This window comes from Puntigrus tetrazona, chromosome 6 (assembly GCF_018831695.1).
Source record: "Puntigrus tetrazona isolate hp1 chromosome 6, ASM1883169v1, whole genome shotgun sequence".
Classification (NCBI taxonomy): Eukaryota; Metazoa; Chordata; class Actinopteri; order Cypriniformes; family Cyprinidae; genus Puntigrus; species Puntigrus tetrazona.
Genome location: NC_056704.1, coordinates 9,525,050 through 9,540,336, shown reverse-complemented (window position 1 = coordinate 9,540,336; position 15,287 = coordinate 9,525,050). Strand labels below are relative to the sequence as shown.

Sequence of the window (15,287 nt, the reverse complement as noted above, 5' to 3'; positions counted from 1 at the left end):
CTGCAACCAAATTGATGTCGATGTTGTGTTTGCTAATGCTTGTTAAGTACGAGCAGGTCAGCAACATTAGACATCTGTCAGCAACCATTGCTAGTCAGTCAGTCAGTGAGACAGACAGACATACAAACAGATAATATATGCTGATTCTTTGCTAAGCTCATTATCTTGACCTCCGTCTGTTTTTTTTAAAATTTCAGTTTCATCTCTATACCTGTCCTGTGTTGTAGTTGTTGACAATGACAGCAAGGATGAAGACTGCCATGGTTCGATGCTCAGCCTGGATAAAGAATCAGGAGTCAACAACCATATCTATGACATCAATGAATTAACAGTGGTCTTTTCACTGACCATCAATGATTTGACTTGTCAAAAGTACACAAAATTCCAATAAAAAAAAGAAGAAGAATAGTCTAAATACTCTGTAAATATGGCAAAGCAGATTAAAGAAACAAAACAGATTTTGTTTTGAACAAAGTGGAAAATGATTCAGTGCCATCTGTAAGATACTCACGGGCATGTACGGGTCAGCCAGCACTGAAAGGAAGTACTTGTGTCCATTGTCTTTTACAAGATCAGCCTGGCATGACTATAGAAAAGAGAAAGAGAAAGAGAAAGAGAAAGAGAAAGAGAAAGAGAAAGAGAAAGAGAAAGAGAAAGAGCAGGAGGGAGAGTAGGCGAGTGTAAAAGAAGGAATTGAAGAAGTGACAAAAATGTTACAAAACACCATCCCGACTGCTGACAACAGTTTCTCCCAATCTTGCTGTCTGATATAAACTTCTTTCATCTAAGTTTAGTCTGAGTCAGAGTTGTAAAACACTTACATACTCCTCTAAAGAAAACTGAACTACAGCACGTGAGACACATCGCTGATGCCAATAACACAATAACAGAGCCTGGAATGATCAGAGAGAGATGGAGAAAAGCTATTTGTCCCATCTCAAACAGAATGTGTGTTGGAGGATAGTGTGGGCAAGACGGAAAGGGCAAGTTGTACTATCGCCTGCTTGTGCTCTCCATTTCATCTGGTGATTTTTTAAGTGCCATGTGCTATTGTGAACACACCAATGACACATACTGACCACTCTATATGAGCGAAACAGTTCTGTATATATCTGAAAAGTATGGGGTTGGTAAGATTTATTTATTTTTTATCAAGAGGTTACGTTTTTTTTAGTGAGGGAGGGACACTAAAGATTTCAAATTAATTAAAAAACCTAAATAATTTTTAAATTAAATTCCGTTCTTTTGAACTTACTATTCCTTGCATAATCCTGAACCATGTTTTGAGGCCAAATTTTAAGCAGCACAACCGTTTTCAACTGTGATACTATTAAATGTAATTTGAACACCAAATTAGTACATTGATTTTTAAAGGATCATGTGATGAAGACTAAAGAAATGTCTATAAATTAAAGCATGCAAATTAAAGGTATAATTCTGTAATCATGCCCTTAAGTTGTTCCATTTATGAATTTCTTTCTTTTGTTAAAGAAAAACGCATCACAAAAGAAGAATACTGGTAATGAAACAGTTGCTGGAAGCAACTGACTTCCATTGTGTGGGAAAAAACGAGTTTTCCTTTTGAAGTGAACTAGCCCTTGAAGATGGCACGGCTAAGACCCCCGATTTCCTATTTCATTCTATTGTGCTAAGTCTTGCAAAGTTTTGAATTTATGCAGATGTTAAAGAGATCTCTACATCAGAGTTGTGAAGAGCTGTACATCTGGATCTCTCTGCTCAAAATAAAAAGAGTGAATTGAATAGTTCAGATTAGGTGTAGTCACAGGAACTCGTTTACAGGCTGAGTTTGGTTTCATTTAATATCAAATCATTGTTCAGAATTGATAAGACATTCACAAGAATTGTCCTATATTTCTTTAAATAAAAATGTGTATTCAGTAGCCAGATCAGCAGCATTAGAGTGTTTTGATTTGAGTGCTGCAGTCTCTGTGAGGGATGTGCGTGAATGATCATCTATCTCTGCAGGTGTCTTAACCACCAGTCAGAGACAGATGGCCAACCACTTTCATTTCCACTGCCCTTCCAGACTCCAATGTACAAAAATACATTCCGAATGTTCAAAGAATACCTTCTACGACACACAAAATCACATTCATTTATATAAAAAATTAAGATGCACAGATGGATCATTCACTAGACCAGAAATGTGCATTAAAAAGAGAACAGCAACAAATTTGATTTTATGCAGATTATTAAAAATTTCTTTTGTGTAATTATTTAGATAGAAAATCAATATAGTTATATACAAAACCAACACAAAAAAAATCTTAATCGTGGTCTAGTGAACAATGCATCAGATTTCTATTCTTTCTTCTATTGTACAGAAATAATTATTTTACATTGTAAAATAATTTAAAAAATCCATTTTGATGCAGCTAATGGATAAAATTAATTCTTATACTTGATTAGGCTGCATTATGTTATGCATACTTTTTACTATCCTAAATTTGTTACATTTTTAAATGGAACTTCCTGTTTCATTTGTATGAATGACACATCATAGAAGTACAATTCTAATAGCATTTGAATAGCACAAAATCTGTGCTAATCAGAATGTTTCTGATGTTTATAGTCTATGTCTCTCAGAAACACTCTTAGATATAGCAAAAGAAAAAAAAACAGGAGAAAAATAAATGGACATAAAAAAAAGAATACACACTTCTGAGACCATAAAAGCTCTTTCATTTGATTACAAATTCTTTCTTTGTCTTTAAAACTGTTCTGATAGTAGTTTAACTGGGAGTCATTAAGAGATCAAATGGTTTACGTACACTATCCACGGCCAAGATCTTTGCCCATATGAAGACCAAAAGAGGCCTGAGCTCTCTTGCTGAACTCTGCAACAGTTTCAAGACATATGGAAAAATCCCCACCGAAAGAGCCTGTGGAGAGTGAGAAGGGGAAAAAAATCTAGGATGAAGGTAGCTGAACATTTTCTGCCATTTAACCATATTGTGCATAGTTAACTAACTAACGTACGTTTGTGCAAAGGCTACAAACAATAATGAAATAATGAAAGTAATAAAGAAAGGTTAATTGTGTATCTTACCAAACTTACGGCCCAAGGGCCCAGGTCCAGAAATCGCCCCAACAAATCCAGCGCCCTTAGTCTGTGTACCTGGCTTAAGAGGACCTGAGAAAAAACAGAAGTACATTCATTTGATGTTCCTTTCTCTTCCAATGCCAGTAAAGTCAGTTGGGAGAGGATGACATGTATATGTGTGTCAGTGTGTGACTCTACAAAAAACTCAAACAGATGAAACACTGCACTGACCCACTGGAGATTGTGTTTATAGCATAGGCTGTTATTGGCCTCCTAAAGAAAATTAGGTATTTAAAACACCTTACACCTACCAAAAGAATCACCAAATGTCCCACACCAATGCAAACACCAAAATAGGGGGACATACACTCACACACACAATGGGAACAACTAATATAATTATTTTGAACAGGTGCTCAGGCTCACATACACTCCCTGCAGGCTGGCACAAGTTAATGACTTCCCACCTGTGTGTGTACTTCTGCAGATAGAGCTGTTTGTGTGTGATTCATTAAAGCTCAAAAGAGTTTAGTTTAATTTGAGTAAAACCGAATATGAATATCAATATATAGCTATATATGATACATATACATATACATATATATATATATATATATATATATATATATATATATATATATAAATAATATCAATAACTTTTCAGTTTAAAAAAAAAAATTCTAAACTAAATAGTTTGATTGTTTTTAGTTAAATTACTTATGTCAATTAAAAAAAAAACTTATTCTACCCTAAAATTATTATTTTTTTGTTATTAATCCCATGTCATTCCAAACCTGCAAAAGACACAGAATTTAAAAAGGCATATCCATGTCGTGGACACAGTTTGCGTCCAGTGGATATTCTTTAAATGGAGCTACAGTGATGCTACAGCGCTGATTTGTTGAATAAACTCGTTATTTATTTATTTTTAAGTTAAGGTTGAACCACTGATGGAAGATGGACTATTCTGATGATGTCTTTTATACTCTTCTGGGTCTTGACAGTGTTTTTAATGGCAGTCAATGGGACAGCTTAAGCCTTCTCATTTTCATCCAAAATGTCTTAAATTGTGTTGCAAATACAAACAAAGCTTTTACCGGTTTGTAACGATATGGGGTTAAGTGATTAATGACAAAAATATAATTTTGGTGTGGAGTAACTCTTCAAATTTAACTAAAACTGGGTTGGGATTTATATATTTCGAGTCTGTGTTATTAAGTCGATCAAAAATATTGGGAAAACGTACGGTAAAGTCTCCTTGATCTATAAGCAACTACTTGAATGCTCATATAAGCCTTTGAAGATATTAGCTGTGTGGAGAGAGAACTCTCCTGGTTGGAATACAGCTTGGTTAAATCTTAACCTTACCTCCAAAAACCCCTCGAACATTCTTATTCATTTCAAAACTGTACATAAAATGCATTGTACTCTATATAAGCAATATTTGATGTGAAACCCTCATTAAATCCTAATTGCAGTCTGTGTAATAATAATTCTGAAAGTACTTTTTTGCACACATTTTGGGATTGTTTAGTAATATCTAATTTCTGGAAACATGTAGTCCAAGTGCTAAAGTATATCACAAAGTTGCAGTTTGATCTTGATCCTTGTCTCATGTTGTTATATGACTAGAAGTTCAGAGAGGATTATTAATGTCTGGTTTCACTGCTGCTAAAAAAATAATTACACAGCAATGGTTTACACCTGATCTTAAAACATTCTGGTTGCTTTTTTTGCTTTTGTCTTTGTTTGTTTAGGATGTAGCACTGCAAGGATTAATGGGGCTAGAATACAAAGTGTCACCTATTGTAGTAATATAGCCAAAGTGTTGAAAGAATTGTTTTAAATTGAAGATTCATTATTATGTATGGTAATTTGCTGCCAAAGGGTTTTCTGTATGTTCTTTCTAAGTTACTCTCAAGTATTAATCACTGCACTTGTGGTTTAGTGTTCCTTTTTTCTTTTTCTTCTTTGGTATTCATTCTGTCACTCAAGTTCTGTAATGTCATTATTTCGAATAATACTACAAAAACTATTTAAAAAAAAAGAATAATAAAAAGGCATACAAAATTACCAATGAGTTAACAGAATATGAAGTCGTGATCTAGGGCTTCTGTTTTCAATGAAACAAACAAATCAATATCAGTTAAATATCTTGAAAAACCTACATAGTTTTTGGCAATTTCTTACATTTTAAATAAGAAAAAATGATCACAACCATCTTCTTTACAATAATACACTGCTCTGTCTTACAGCCCTCATACCATGTCTCAAACCTTAGGTGCCTTTATCAAAGTTCATAGTCTATACTTCTCTATATCACATTTTTATGTTTAAAAGCTACTTTAATAATAATAATGACCATGCTAAACAATATTAAGCGTTAAAATGTTTTAAAATAAAGTCCAATTTCTGGATTCAAGTTGATAAGGGGATACTTAAGATTTTACTTTGATGTGTATAAAAAAATGTATAAATTGGGATAAATGCAAAAAATAGTGGCTTTATATGTATGTTGGAAAAAAAAACAGGATGGCACAATTCATTATTATTATTTAAGAATAATCTCAAAAGATCTGAGATCATAAGAAGAATAAAATGAGTTACAATGTAACTGCAGTCTAAAACACGTGTATACGTGTGTGTGTGTATGTATTTAAAGCATCTAGATACTGCGGTACAAGCTCTCAGCATGGTGAGGGGGTCCGGATATAGGCCTGCCCAGAGACAGAGCCAAGGAGTGCAACAGAAGGACTGCCCACCTCAATGCCCACAGAAAAACACGCACAAACTCCAAAACGCCTGCAATCTCCTGCCAAAACAATATGCCACCCTGCCATAAAGGTATTAATAGACAGCAGGGTCACGTCAAATCACGGACTGTGAAAATTCTCAGCGTGCACCTTGGCTATAACAGGGCGTTCCTTAATACCCTGAGAAATACCTATGGACAGAAGGAAGGAAGGAAGGAAGGAAGGAAGGAAGGAGAGAGATGAAATAAGAGAGAGAAATGGAAGAAGTGGGAGGAATATGAGGGAGGTTTGTTTTTTTTTCTAACTCTAGCCAAATGGAAGATTACTCAGCACTTACAAGGATTTACACACATATACACGTGTTTAAAAGTGTGACTGGCTGCTGAGTTTAAAATAAGTGTGAAAATCTGAGCCCATCTGCGAAGAGTCCAGACCTCTTAAAAAGAAATATTACAAAAACTCAATCTGACTCAACACAATAATTCTTATCACAAAACATTACATAACGGTTGACAATTTGTCAGTTCTGTGCATTCCCTGGGAACTGAACGATATTGTCATTTACAGTTCTGAGCATCTGAGCTATAGGAGCACATAGGCTACGGCAAGAATTTAGAGGATTTACTGTAAAAGGCGTAAAGCATTCAGAAGTCTGAGCAAGGCTGTGTGCATGTACACTGTATTAAAGATAAATATTAAACAATATAAAGAACACAACCATAAGAAGTACAAAAATACAAACAACAGCAACAAAAACAGTGTTTAGAAATGCTAAAGGTATTTTATGTGTGTGGGAGTATATATAGAGAGAATGTGTGAATGTCTGTGTGTTAAGACACCTGTTTACACTAAGGATAGGACTAGCATAGTACTAATGGAATTACTTACTTAGAAACCTTTTTTCTCCAGCTGATGAGAAATTAAGACATTTAATCAGAATCCAGCTTGAAAGAGCTCAAGATTTAAAACAGCAGAAGACGTAACTACGTTATATGATTATTACAAACAGAACGTTATTGTTTGCTGATGTAGCCGCTAATATAAAAAATCATCAGCTACTGGTGCGAACAAGCCTTGAGGTTGACACCAGCTCAAAGAGAAGAATCATGGGACGTGTATTTCTGCTTGGGGGGCAGGTCAATGGAATTATGGGTAGCGTGACAGTGTGGCTGCAGCACCAGGGACCTGGACCACAAAACTGCAGTCACTTGTACACACTTTTGTGTATTTTATACTAATTCACACATCCCTTAGTAGCGCTGTCTCTAAAGTCAATATCTCTCTTTCTCTGTGTCTCTGAGTTTTATTTGCTTTTATTGCTCTCAGAAGAGTGAACCTCTCATCCTGCTGAATAAGCCCAAACAAGAGACACTGTACACAAACAAAAGCAAGGCAAAGCACTGCTGTACTAAACTAAGCATTTATTGTTAAACCAAATTAAAAACTATTTCTTTTAATCTAGTGATAGGTTCACAATCATTCAGTTTTGAGGAAGAGTTTAGAATATCCTTGAAGTAGAACAGCCAGATGGAGACATACCAGATTTTGTGACTGTTATTTACATTACTGTTTTAATACAAGTACAATAACACATTTCTCTAAAACTAATTTCTCCCTTACAATCAGCTCAACTTAAACTGCAACTAATTTAAGTAATACAGTATTGGATGCTATGTTTGTATGTTGCATTTAGCCTGCCATTTATCACAACAAACACTCGGATGAGGTCAAAGTTAATCAAAAACATTTTCGCAAATTTTAATATTGTGCTGTATTTTCATTATCGAATACTGAATTAAATATATTCACAAACAATATTTCTCTTAAACCATCTGCCATTTTTGGATAAAATGATTTGACTTGTTGCTCTCTGGGTTGTCTCCTCTGTAAAGCAACACCGTCTTAGAATTTAGCATAATGATGTTGCTTCCAATTTTTTGAAAACCACGTCATGTCAGAAGTGTGCCTATGATCACTAAAAATGCTATAAAGGTATGCAGTTCACTAGATTTTGAAGTAAAGCTATTGAGAATCCTTTTGTAGTAAGTTACCTGCAGGACGATGGGCAGCTGCTCCGGTGGGTTTCTGTTCTCAACGCCCATCGTCAGCCACACCTGAAAGGCCGTCAGTTGCTCAGCAAAGAATGGACTATGCTGTGGATATAAAAACAAATTTTGATAGACATAAAAGTAAACACACACACACACACACAAATGCAGTGAGCACTGGAACTCACAGAGTTCTTTAAATCAGACAAAAACTGTGTACATGTGTGATCAGGATGGCTATATTGATCGTAGCAGAATTACATAAGTATTGCATAATGCTTTCTTTCCTGCCCCATTACTTATTACTCACCATGTAAGTAGGCAGATGTGTCTTTTAGCTGTAATAAATGTTTATTACTACAAACAAAAGACTAAATCCAGGTTGCCCTCTGCCTCTTAGCTTTTACATGTATAATAACATTCTACTAAAAATTTAAGGAATCTGGTCATTTTGCAATTACGTTTGCACTAATTCTATCACCAAACCGGATTAAGCCAATATTCTGGTTCTAGAAATCTACACCAGACGGTACATATCTATAATATAAATGCATTATAAGGTTAATTAATCATTATAATTTAAACAAGCATAGCTTTCGCTTCACAAGATGTTAATTGACCGATTAATGTGATGGTTTTATCAGCTGTTTGAACATTTATTCTGACGGGTCCCATTCATTGCAGAGGATCCATTGTTGAGAAAGTAATGTAATGCTAATTTTTTGCATCTATTCGTATGAAGAAACAAACTCACCTACATCTTAGATGGTCTAAGGATAAGTACATTTTTGGGATAATTTTAGTTTTTTTGGGATATATTTCTTTAACTTAATTTACAGTTTCTAAAATATTAGCAAACTGTATCATAGCATAGCAGATGTGATTAATCAAAAGGGTTTTGCCCTTAACTATTTCATTTATAGTGGCTTTGAATAATGTGTGTAATTTGGCAAAGTTCTCAACAAGTAGCTGTCACTCTCCCAACTGTGCTAAACACTTTCAGGGTGCTTTCACACCGCAGAAAAAACTGGTAATGTGTGAAAGCGTCACGCGGTCCTAGGAGAACAACAAGACTACCTATAAGAAGTGCTCTAAATTTGATTGTTCAAATGGACATCATCAGTCCTGCAAAACACATGCAAGGGATGACAGGGTGATGATTTACCCAAGATATGAGCAAGCAGGAATGTAATCGTGCATGTTGAGTGCACTCAGAGAAGCAAATAAATGGCTCGCAATTAGATGTCAGAAAGCCACGCTCATGCAGTAGATGAAGCTGCGCATAATCACACCAAATTAAACCCATGTTGTCTTGTCATGCACAGTGCACGTTTGTGATAACATAAGAAGAAAGCAAACAAGTGTGAAATCTGACCAATGTTGCAGCAGGCAATAGGGACAATCACACTCTGATTCATACCACAGTAAACATGCTCAGTGTGAAAGCATCCTGAGTAAGAAAGACATTAGTGGATCTCTTATTCTCATCTCTCATCTTTCAATTCTCTCGCAAACAGACACACACAATTATAAGCAAATAAGAATCACTGAATCCCAAAAGTAACAATAAAGACAGGGGTGAATGTGAGACATATTATTTGTTCGGTCCCAGCTAGATTACGTAACCGAATCTCAGACTTTCAAACACTCTTTTGACAGCTTGAGAACAGTAATAAGAGTGTTTGTGTGTTAACAGAAACAGCATCTGTTGCACTAAAGACAAATGATCAAGGTCGCTGCAACTATTACACAAGACAGACACTGATTCACAAATCTCTGAAAGTCACAAGAGTCAGCCCATTAGATAATATTTTACTGATCTCAGAAGACAAATTCAGCTGTTATAGCAGAAGAGCATATCAGAAACATCAAGAAATGCACCTCGCATCTAGTATAACTGAGCACAAATTAAAAAGAGGTGAAAAAAATAGATAAAACAGTCAAAAGTTGAGCAGCAAGAATATGCGTCTGTAACACTTTTAGAAATGGTGTTCATGAGGGAAACACAGGTTTGAAAGTCACTCGTATTCAAGGTATTCAAGACATAGACAGAAAATGTAAAAAAATTCAGAATATGTGATTCTACAACTGAACTGACATCATAAGTAGGACTGCAGAACTAATTTGAGGCAAAGGAATAAAAACTTTAGGCCAGACCCTGAAAAACTGATCATGAAATAGTCTCACTCTGATCTTCACATAGAGGCAGTATCAGTCATGCTCACCCTGAAAGCTGTGCCTTCCTCGATGATGGTGGGAAGCTGGGAGAGGCAGATGTCCACAGCAAGGTCCCACGCTTGCCTGTGCGTGCACACACACACACACACACACACACACACACACACACACACACACACACACACACACACACAAACAAATACAAAGATGCCACATTAGTCAATCCCACTCTCATTTTTCTTGCTTTGAGTTTGTAAGCTCTAACCAAATGAAAATATACACTGGCACTTGAGTAGAGAAGGGTATGAATTTACTTTGACAAAAAGGTTTAATTTAAACTTATATTTACAGATAAACATTGATATATCATATAACAAACACAGAACACACCAAATATAGTAAACAAAAGCTCATACTGTATATGGTTTCTTGGCGCTCAAGAACAAACTAGGTTTGATCATGATTGGCACCTTTGAGCTTCCACAAGAAGAGGAAGAAATGCCTTTAACTAAAAAAGGAGCGTTTAATCTAGTCATAAAACATTACTGACACTTTATTCTTTAATTTGATACTGCCGAGTGCTTTGGCACAATCTGTATTGTTAAAAGTGCTATATAAATAAAGGTGACTTGACTTGGTTTTGTGCATCAAGCAGGATGTACTTAGATTTTCTTTTTTAAATATCGGCATGGTACTAAAGCTTTGGGTAGCAGTTAAACACCCATTATAAAATACATATATTTAGCAGTTTTCCCCTGCCACCTGTGACCCTACAAGAACAGACCCACAAAGAACTGCATGTAATCTTCACCACAACTGTCAAAGGCTGCGTGTAAAGTTATGTTACTTCACATGAGAACTAATCATTTGTTGACACTTCACCTCAGCAGTGCTGACTTTCCGAGCTCCATCACACACTGTTTAACGCTTATTTTTCCACAGTATTTCCTTCTGCCGCATAGGCTGAGAGAATTGCTTTGATCACTGAACCCTCAACACTTTGGTTATATTTAATTCATGATATTACATAACACATCAAACGTGTTGTCCATTCAAAAGCTAAAACTACAGCTATAGCTCTAATATGATTTGCCAGTCTCTATCAACAGGGTGTCTCAGAGTGGAACGTAAATATACAAACATTTTATTGGAAAAGTCCCAATAACATTCGGCCAGCTGCCTTAGTGGATCATGAAAACAGGCATTCCACCCAGCTCTAATATCCTCACTCCACTGGTCCATCCTGTCTCGCCGTTTTGTCAATTGATCTGCTTATTCATTTCATAAAAAAAAAACAAACTGATATTTTCCATGTCATGTTTAGTCCTGAAGGGTCAGTGATGCTGCAGAGTTTAGCTCCAACCCTAATCAAACAATCTGAAGGAGCTAATCAAGGTCTTACTAGGTATACTTGAAACTTCCAGGCAGGTGTGTTGAGACAAGCTAAACTCTGCAGGACACCGGCCCTCCAGGATCAAGTTTGATGACCACTGTCCTACATGGTGAGGGATGAATGAATCGATGCTAAGTACAGATCTCGTTAATCAAATTAGAAAAATCGCTAAATGAATACTACCTGCTGTGTTTACAGAATTATCACCAGGATTTGAACCTTTTTTGCCACACAATCATACCATAATGATTACTTTATGGTGTAATGGCATATATAAAAAGCTATGATAAACAGGACTGTAAATGGATTAAATATACTGCTAATTGTAAATATAGCCATAAAGATGTTAAAACATTTACATTAATTTAAAATTAAGTACAAATTCAATGTATGGTGAAACATGCATGCATGTATCAAAGGGTTAATTTGTACATTAGTTCTATAATGAGAACGCTTGTTTTTTTCCCGTCAGTGCACTGTAGGGTTTTCACACCTAATTTTAATTATGATAATTATGAATTGTCATTTGAATCAGCTCTCAATTCAAGTTTGGGGAATTGAATCTGAAAAGATTCACGTTGGTATGCAATTCAAGTATACCTTTAAATCACCTAATACGTCCAGCGTTTTAGGGCAATTTAAATGTATGTTACCAATATGAATTTACTCTGTGATCAGCAAAATAAATCAATTGGATTCTTCGCTTTACCTCGAGCAGGTAACAACGGTCTGGGCATGAGTTTGACTTTCCAGTTACATAACACACAAACAAGAATTCGTAATAATGAAACAATTTATTAAACAGTACCTACTATTTTACAAGACTACACTGAGAAGACTAAACATAAACACACACACACATGCATTCATACACACATTCACGGGTTGGAAGGGAAATGAATAATTGTCTGTCCAAAGTCTGTTAGCTAGTTCTGAGATCGCACTAAGAGCACCAACAAAGCAAAGTTAGGTTTAGCTCGCTTATATGTGTCTGCGCCAATTCAGTAGAGACGGAAAGGTAGTTTTACCACTCGGCGTGTCTGGGGAAATCCCGGCGTGCTGATTGGGCAGGCTCGTCCGTGGGATGACGTGGTCGGGCTTTCCCGGGCCGTTTGAATGAAGTCTCTCTAGCTTGGTGGTTCGCTTTGGATGAATCGGGTTGGTTATGGAAAGGGCAGTGAGTGTCCGTGGAGTGATGTGACGGAGCGGACCGGAGTCGAGGGTATCGGGTCGTTTCTGGTTCGAGTCCTGTTCTTCTCCAAGTTCAAGTTTCTCTGTTTCCTTGGCGATTCCTGCAGCGACCGAATTCTTCTCGACCGCTTGACTCGACTCGGCTCGGTTCTCGACTCAACTCAGAGAGCTCTGTTCCTGCGTTTTGAGGTGCAAATTTTGGGCCGTGCCCTGGGCAGTTGTCCAATCCCGAGGTCGAAGGGGCGTGTCCACACCTGCTTTCGACTCGGTTTTGTGCATACTTTATCCCAGTTAGAATTGACATTCTGCACTTCTGTTCCTTATCAAAAGCTTATAAGTGGAATACACTGTTGTGCATTGCACAAACACACATATTAACTCACCACGATATTGGAAACATCGTAAGCTTCCAATTTGATATCAAACATGCATTATCTAGCGCTTATGGAACGCTCTCTGTTAGAGGATTATTTAAAGAGTATATAGCGGTTCCTACATACATCCCAAAACATTTATTAAGCAGTTATTTACAGATGAACCTTTATTCGTTTGAAAGGAAGGCATTTAGATTGTTCGTTTAGTGGTTTTATGTGTGTCCTGGCAGTTCCTTTATTGTAGCGAAAAGGAAAAAGGCGCGCTTTTTAAGGAATGTATGTTGGGACAGAGCAACCCTCTCCTGGGGGTTGAAAGTGTGAGGCTGTCCTGACCACGTTGATTCACCGCGGGAGTCTTATCACTTTTGACTTGGTGGCTTGGTAGAACTGGTCCCAGATCAGTGCGCAGAACGAGTTATCGTGCTGTCGACCAGATGTTGCAGTTTCAATCATCCCAATCTTGACATGGGTACTCTCGGATTGGCCGAGCTCACTGCAGCGACAGTCCCTTGAGAATGTTTGGTAGACTTTGCGCGCTGCATCGCATCGCCGCTGACCATCTTGATTGCCTTTATGGTCCGGGTGCGGAGGATGCGCGATTTACGACCTGGTTCTAGAGCGATCCCCTTTATGGTTCGTGTGTCTGTTCATCGAGGCCCCACATATCCCCTTTTGCGCGATGAGGTTCTCGTTATAACGTCATCGGGCACTGGAACAATGGACAGAGAGAACAGACATCCACAAACAACATTTCCATCGCTAACTGAACTGTGGTGCAGAAATTTGGAATTTGGGCAGATCGGGTGAAAAACTTGATACGACATTTGCGCTCGATCTATGGACTTGGTGCGGGAGTCAATCTTATTGTCAGGACCTGACGTGAGAGAATGGTTAAGGGTGTTCCTGTAAAAGGGCCTAGAGGGGAGAAAGGGAAACAGAGAGGGAAAGAGAAGGGAAAAGACAACACATAAGGGACACAAGGACATTGAGTGAGGTTAGGACAACAAACAATGGTCACCTGTGTGGGAAGCTCCTTGTTACTAGAGTGTTGGTTCTAGCAGTGCGGTGAAGGAGCGTGTAGGTGTTGTGTTTAAAAACCTGGCTATGTGTTTCCCTAGTGGGTGAGGAATTACATCAGTGAGGTGCGATAGTCGGTCTGTGTCAGTGGGTTTGGTCTCCCCCTTTCCTTGTCTCTTGGAGCCCTGGTGCCTCTTTATCTGGTTCCGTGTACCCATCGCAGGGCTGGCTCGCTGCGCCCCTGTCGAATCTTGATTGGTAGGCAACAGGTGACAGTTTGTCTACGATTTCGTGGGGTCCCGTCCAGTGAGGTAGGAACTTCTTTGACAATCGATGAGGGGTGTTTGGCCGTGGTTGGGCGAAACTGTAATACCACACTTTGTCTCCGACCTCAAGTTCCTGATATGAGGCCTTCCTGTCATAGTAAGCCTTACGACCTTCCGCGCTGCTTTGGAGTTGTTGCTGTGCAAAGGCGAAAGTCGTTTCTCAGGTGCTGATGCAACTCTTCTAGGTACTGATGCGTGGTGTAGGCAGTGACGAGGTTCATGTCACCGGTTGGTACAGCAGGTGTAAGGGTAGTGTCAGCGCGTCTCCCCGTCATCATTTCGAATGGGGTACTCCCGTGGACCGGTGAGGAGTGGACCTGATGGCCATTAGTACCAGGGGAAGTTTGACATCCCAATCCTTCTGATTGGCCGACACGTACTTCTTCAGCATGCTGACCACTGTCTTGTTGGCACGTTCCACCTGTCCGGAAGAGATGGGGTGGTGGCTTATGTGCAGTTTGGCTTGCACACCCAGGAGTTTCCACATTTCTTGCATGACCTCAGTGGTAAAGTGAGTTCCTCGGTCTGAATTGACACTCAAGGGCAGTCCAAATCTTGAGAAGATATGGTTCATTAAGAGGTAGGCTGTTGTTTCTGCCGTGTCATTCGGAGCTGGGAGGCACTCTATCCACTTTGTGAACTCGCAGACCACATTGAGGAAGTACTTGTTACCTCGTGTCGACCGTGGCAGGGGTCCTACCCAGTCTATTTGGAGGTCCGACCATGGGAAGGTCATTCCTTTCCTTTGCAGTGGTGTGCGGTGATTTGCATTCGCCGGTTGAAACTGGCAACAGACCAGGCATCCTTTCACGTATTCCGCCACGTCTTGCTGCATGCCAGGCCAGTATACCACTCGCTTGAGTGTCTCATAGGTGGCCTTGGCGCCATGGTGTCCAGCGCATGGTGCATCGTGGGCGTATGTCAACATTATCCCCCTTTGGCT

General features: G+C 38.3%; 1 pseudogene; it reads right to left on the bottom strand.

Annotated features, from left to right (window-relative positions):
- LOC122346817 overlaps positions 1 to 15,287 on the bottom strand; it is a 128,728-nt pseudogene that overhangs the window by 37,362 nt on the left and 76,079 nt on the right.